Source organism: Tamandua tetradactyla, chromosome 9 (genome assembly GCF_023851605.1).
Source record: "Tamandua tetradactyla isolate mTamTet1 chromosome 9, mTamTet1.pri, whole genome shotgun sequence".
NCBI classification, from domain to species: domain Eukaryota; kingdom Metazoa; phylum Chordata; class Mammalia; order Pilosa; family Myrmecophagidae; genus Tamandua; species Tamandua tetradactyla.
The window spans coordinates 26,735,118-26,741,657 of NC_135335.1; the positions used below are offsets into that span (position 1 = coordinate 26,735,118).

General features: G+C 52.8%; 1 long non-coding RNA gene across 1 annotated transcript; it reads right to left on the bottom strand.

Annotated features, from left to right (window-relative positions):
- Positions 1–827: 827 nt before the first annotated feature.
- Positions 828–6,312, bottom strand: LOC143646858 (uncharacterized). The gene is made up of 3 exons (XR_013157673.1): positions 6,166–6,312; positions 5,132–5,241; positions 828–2,183 (listed from the first exon to the last, which is right to left on the bottom strand). It is a non-coding gene; the product is annotated as an uncharacterized LOC143646858 (long non-coding RNA).
- Between the last annotated feature and the right edge of the window lie 228 nt (positions 6,313–6,540).

Sequence of the window (6,540 nt, forward strand, 5' to 3'; positions counted from 1 at the left end):
GCAACTTAAAAAAAATTATTTTTCATGTGAACCTGATGCCCCTCCCTATGGAATTCAAAGTCTCTCCCTTTACCACCCCCCAGTCCAAGGCCCCTCGCCTCTCCCTGTCCCTCCCTCCTCTGGGGAAGCAGCCAGGGCTGGGCACCCTCTAAGCATGCCCCCCACTGCTCTCCCACCCCCAGCCTGGCCTGAACCTTCACACACACACACACACACACACACACACACACACACACATACACACACATGCCTTGGCAAGAAGCACACAGCCATGGACGCCATTCCATTGCCTCAGCTTTAAATATTTATTTAAAATCCAGAAGGGAAAGGAAGAAACAGAGCCCACTGGGGTCTAACACACTGACATGTGGACAGAGACATGATGAGGACAGCAGAAAATAAACAAGAACTAGGAGGGGACAGGCCCGGATGGCAGTGTGGGGAGATCGAGCACTGAGCGAGGCCCGAGCTGCTGCCAACACGCCCTTCTGTCGGGAGCGCCCAGGTCAGCAGGCGGCCTGGAAGCCAGGGTAGGGCGTGGGCCACAGCGAGGGATCAAATAGTGAGAATCAAATCCAATTCCCAAAGAGACACCATTTTGGGAAAATACACAAAGAAAGACTTTCACAACAATCTTCCCCTTCTATAAAAATAATTCGGCAATTAAAAATAACCCCCAAATTCAACTTGGATGTTGACTTCTTCGCAGATACACTACAATTCAGATTACACTGAATATCATTATAAACTGAGCTCCGAGATTCCCATACTTATTCTTCCCCTCAGCCCCTTTGACTCTTGGAGTTAATGACACTGGCCTGCTATGGACTATACTGACAATGAAAAATCAAGGATGATGCACCCTAGAGGGCGGGGCTCCGGGAAGGGCGGCCCTTGGAGGTTGCATTCCCTGGCTTTGCATTGATTTCCACTCCATGGTGGGCCCTGACCCAATACCACTCACGTGGTCTCCTCAACGCCAGCGCTACTTCCAGCCCCTCCAGGTCCTGCCTCCAAGGCAGGCCTAACTTCTCCTGAGCAACCCCAAGGGCCAAGTTAAAATCCTTCATGCTCAGGCCTGCTCCCTCCTGAAGAGGACAAACATTCCAAAATCCATAAGTTAAAAAATAAAAAGCTCTCTACTGGTTTCTAGTAGGGTTTTGTTGTGGTTTTTTTAGTTTTTTTTTTTTTTTTTGCCTTTTTTTTCCTCTTTACCAGATAGCCTGATGAACACAAGGGTTATGATAAGAAAAAATTTAAATTCTCCAAAGCTTGTCATTTGGAGGAGAGAGGAAGATGTAGGATAGATCCTACATTTAAAGTTTCTTCAAAGTCTGTGGCAAAATGGTAGCACCTTAAGACTCTTAAATAGGTATTTTTCCCTTAAAAAATCACATACACAACAGGACAATACGAGCACCAGCAATTTCACAGTGGGAGGTGGCAAACGTGGGCACCCCCAGCCCCTCGGAGCTTGCCTCTCCTCCTCCCCATCCAGCACCCCTGGCCCCCAGGCTGCTCTTTCTCATGGCCTCACCTCCTTCCCAGAGGAACGACAGGAACACCCCTTCTCCGTGCTGGTTTAAATAATATATACACTTATTCCTTTCCTTTCCTCCTATTTTTCATGTCTCCTTTCTAATATTGCACATCAAAGGCTCCCTGGGAGGGACCAGCTGGCAAGATGCCCCTTCCCTCGAGTTGGCTTGAACGTGTGGCTCTGTGGGCAGGATGCTGGGCAGGAAGGGAGCGCCGCAGAGCTGGGGACAGGCCCCAGGCTGCAGCACTGGCAGGCCCAGCAGGCCCTGGCTGGCTCTCTGGTCGGTCCTTGGGGCAGAGCTGGGTCCAGTGGCTCCCCAGGGCACCCTGTCCCCTACGCTCCCTACCCACTTCCACTGGGCAGACCACAGCTGGGCGACTCCCCTACCTCCTGGGCAGGTGGGCTGCCTCTCCTGGGCCCACCTTCCCCTTGGTGTCCTCCCCTTGCCTCCTCCTCCATTTTCCTCCCCCACGAGGCCCAGGCAGCCAGGAGGTGAGAGGTCAGAGGAAGCACACGGGTCCAACTTCCAGGCGGTACTGCTTCCCTGAGGAGGCAGGAGGGAGGTTGTCCACGCTCACGATGGGCAGCTGCTGGGGGTACTGGGTGTGGAAGGTGAAGACTGATGCCAGCGGCCATCCTGGACCTGAAGGAAGAAGGGAGACAGTGCCCATCTCAGTGAGTGTTTTCTAGAACATTCCTTAGAAACACTCAGGGAAGATGGAACCAGCCTTGTTCTACCTCTGATAGAGTGGGGTTGGTTTGGCTGTGCTTTGCCTGTGCATGATGTCGAGCGCCTGGGAAAGAGCCACGGGGACTCTGAGCTGACAGGCAGGTTCCTGATGACAGAGGCCGCAATGATGAGGGTGGACCACACCCACCTGCCATGATACCCCACTACCTGAGCACTTTCCCACAGCTTTCCTCAGGATGCCTAGTAGCCACCTGGCGTTAGATTAGAGCAATCGCATATTTATCGGCCATGTCCATGTTTCTCTGTTGGTAAGTAACACTGCAGTGAAGACCACTGAAGCAAACTCTTCATGCTCCTCTCAATTCTTTCCCTAGGACAGATTCTAGAAGTGGAGATGCTGGAGCCAAACACTTCAGAATATTTGGCCTCATAGCTGGTGGCCAGGAAGCCTCCACTGATTTATTTTTCCTCATAGCTGTGTGTGAATGTTGGTTTCTCCCACATGCTCGTGAAAACCGTACATTATCACGTTCAAAAGTCTCTTGAAACTGGGTTTTCTGGTTTGACAGTTTGCTAAACCTCCCTTCCCTGGCAACCAGCCTGTTTTGGGCATCCAAAAACAACCAAACAATTAAGACAAGAAATTAGACTGACGGGGGCAGCAGCAGACAGTCTGCCTGTAAGCAGCCTTGCAAATAAGCATAACATCTACCAGCCTGTAGAATCTGCACTAGCCCAGACCGTTCCTCAGAAGTTTCCCAGAGCAGAAAGTGAATAAAATTATCATATGAAAAACACATATATCATTATACTAATGTTATACAGACTTTTCATGTAACATTTTATAATGGAAACTGGTTTTTCTGATTGACTCAGCGTGAGGGGCTACAGGGGCTTTGAAAGTTACCTTGCAGCTATTCAGAGACACCTCGGACCTGAACTGACCCCCAGCTTCAAATATCTGCCCATTCCAGGCCCAGAAGCACACAGTCTGCTCGGCTGGGGTCTGCCCAGAGCCCTCCTTCCACACGGTCATATTGCGGCAGTGGGTGGTGATGTGCTGTGTCACCTCGGAGCTTAGCAGGTGCAGAAAACTCACCTGGACCCAGCTGACTGCAAACTCGACCTGCGGAGCAGATGCGGCAGTGAGGGGGTTGGGTCTGGTGCCTCAAGCCCTTGGGACCCTTCACCCCACTCTGGAGGGGACAGGGTCTTGCTGATAAGCACTGCCCTGGGTGGGAAGGGGGAGAGGGGAACTCAGGACTGCCTGAATCGGGGCCAGCCTGCAGGCGCATGTCCTTGACCCACTCCCCCATTCCATGGAGGGTCTTTGGGGTAGAGGAGAGGGATCAGAGAGGCCCAGAGGAGATGAGGAGCTCTCCCAAGTTCAGAGGCCCTTGCAGTCCTGAGGAAAAGAGAAGTCTCTTCCTCATGTTTTATCTTTATTTTTTAACATTAAAAAAAATTCTTAGTTTGAAATAATTTCAAATCCATAGGACAGTTAGAAAAATAATATAACCCCTATACAGAAGAACTCCTTCACAACCACCCACCTCCAGGTACCCAAATCTGGGTGCATAGGTAGTTTAGTGGTTAGAATGCCTACCTTTCATGTGGGAGACCCAGGTTCGATTCCCAGACCACTCACCCCCCCAAAAAAAGAAAAAAAAACACAGGTACCCAGATCCACCAACTTCAACGTTTTTCTACCCCTGCTGCCCCAATCTACTGATCCATGATCTGTCCATCCCCCATGCCTTCTATGTTACCAAATCCCTGTAGCCAAGAACCCTGTGGGGTGGGGTGAGGTGCTGACAGGAAGCAGCAGGCTGAGAACAAAAGGCAGGATCTATGACTGGAGCAGCTCCCCACCGAGGGCCCATCCCCACTGTCATTGCCCCTGAGGGTCATGGTGATCCTGATGGGCAGGTGCACTGCCAACCTAGGAGCCACCTGCAGATTTTCCTTCTCTCAGGTGGATTTGCAAAGTGGCCCCCACACCTTAGAGTCTGAGGGAAAAGTTTCCAGCAGAGAACCCTGGACTGGGAGCCCTGGCTGAGTATGCGGGGTGGGGCTGGGGCAGGGAGTCTGCCGGGCTCCCAGCTGAATCCCGGTACCTGGCACCTGGCATCCATAGGGACCCCACAAAGTCCTGTCCATCAGCTGATGGGGTGCTTCACTTAGAGGCCCTCAAATGCTGAGCCTGGCATGGTCAGCTCAAAGGCCCTCCTGGAGCCTCCCTGTGTGGGACGAGGAGATGGACCACAAGGGAGGCCCTGGGTCCCCACTTCTCCTGGCACCAGGGCAGCTCCTCTCACTGTGAGCTGAACCCTCACCACACGTGGAAGGCTTCCAGGAACTGCAAGAACTGCACTCATGTGCAGACACATGAGTCACTGTGTGGTGCCCTGGAAGACACAGCAGTCTCTTCCCACTGGCTCTGCCTGCCTGGTTTTTGGTGAGCAGCCCTGAGCCATCTGTAATTCCCAGCCCTGAGAATTGGGCACAAGGCATGTGCTCATTGACCTCTAGGTAAACACTGGCCAAATCAACTCCCTGCAGCTGTCCCAGGTGAGCATCACCCTGACATTTGTGCTGATGGCTCATGGTTCTCATCCAGCTCATCCAGATCAGCTGGCCAATTACTCCATTTTAGGTTTAAGGCAAGAGATTCTAGTTGAAGAAAGAATCATTGGCATCATAACATCTGAAAGGGCTTAGATACCAGACATCGAATTCAACTCTCCCCAATTCACAGACGAGGAAGCTAAGCCAAGGCTCAGAAAGAAGGATGACTTGTCCAAGGTCAGATGGCAAGTCCACCAGGGCTCAGACCACAATCTCCACTAGTTCCTCCTAGGGCAGGCTTGGGCCTGGCAGGGTGGAGAGCAGATGGGTACCTCAGAGGCTGTGATGGGCTTGAGACATGTCTGTCCACCATGAGTGAAGTTGCAGGAGACTTCAATGGTGTCAGATGAGCAGCCAAGATTTGGGTCCACCCAGTAGGTACCTGCAGGCAGAAGAACAGGGTAGGGTGGGGTGAGGTGGAGATGGATTGTGTGGCGAGGGGCCTTGGGCTTAGCTCTGCAGACAGACACTGCACCTTGTGACCCCCTGAGCCCTAGTTAGGCTTAAAGGTAGGGAGCCATAAGAGGGACTCCTGGTAGCACAGGGATAGAAGGAAACTCTCAGAAGAAGAGCCCCTGGAGGGGACCACAAGGCTGAGTGCTTCTCTAGCTGGCTACTGTGATACCTCCATTCCCTGGAGGGTCCAACTGATGTTGAGAGAGGCTAAGCCATTGCCCAAGGGACTCAGAGGTCATTTAGCTGGGTGGTTTCTCCACCAAGTCCTGGGACCCCTGCTATGTCCTGCAAGGGGATGGGGGTGGGAGTCAGGAACCCATCATCTGCTTGGCCTCCCCATTGAACTCCTGAGGGAGGCAAGGCCTCTGAGCTGAGCATGAGGCAATCAGCCATCCAGCCCTACCTCCTCATGCAGATGAGGAGGGCATGGCTGGGAACTGAGCAGGGGCCTGCACAAGCTCACCGAGTTCATCAGAGAGAAGAGAGATGAACGAGATGAGGACGGAAAGGGGGAAATGCTGGCTTCTCCAAGAAGCCTTGATGGGGCAAGGCCTGCCTCAGCCCTTGGGGCTTTTTCTGCCAAAGATCTTATCTCATTGGAGTGAAACGATGTGTCCCAAGCTTGTGGGTCTGTGGCTCTGGTGGGGTGGGCCCAGTCCTTGACTTCATTCTCATACTCCCGATAGCCCTGGGAGCAACTGGTGGGGCTCAGTGACTGTTTGTTGAATGAATAAATGACCGTGCATGGGTCTAGGTTTCTGAGGACAGACACTTGGCCAAATGAGCCAATCACATGCTCCTCCTCCCCCAGCTCCAGGGAGCCATCTTCAGGCCCCACAGACCCTCTTACCATCATCCACCATCTTGTGCTCACAGTCCATGAGGTTGTGATAGACCCGGGTGGGGTTCTCTTTGGTGCCCAGGGGTGTCTTAATGCTCTGGATAAGGTTGCTGAGGTAGTGTAAGGTTTTGAAGATCTCCCCTCCCTGTTCCAGCACCAGCCTGGCCAGGGTTCCCGATGGCCAGGACCCTGTAGGGGAGAGAGGTGGCCATGAGCTGCTGAAAGTCCAGGCCCAGCCCGAGAACCAAGCCCCACTCCCTCAAGTCCCCAGTACTTTGGGGGCTTCTCAGTTCCAGGGTCCTAGTTGGGGCAGAGGTTGGGTTCCCTCCATTTCACAGTTATAGAAGCTGAGGACAAGAGATGAGACGTGGTAGTGGTTGGTCC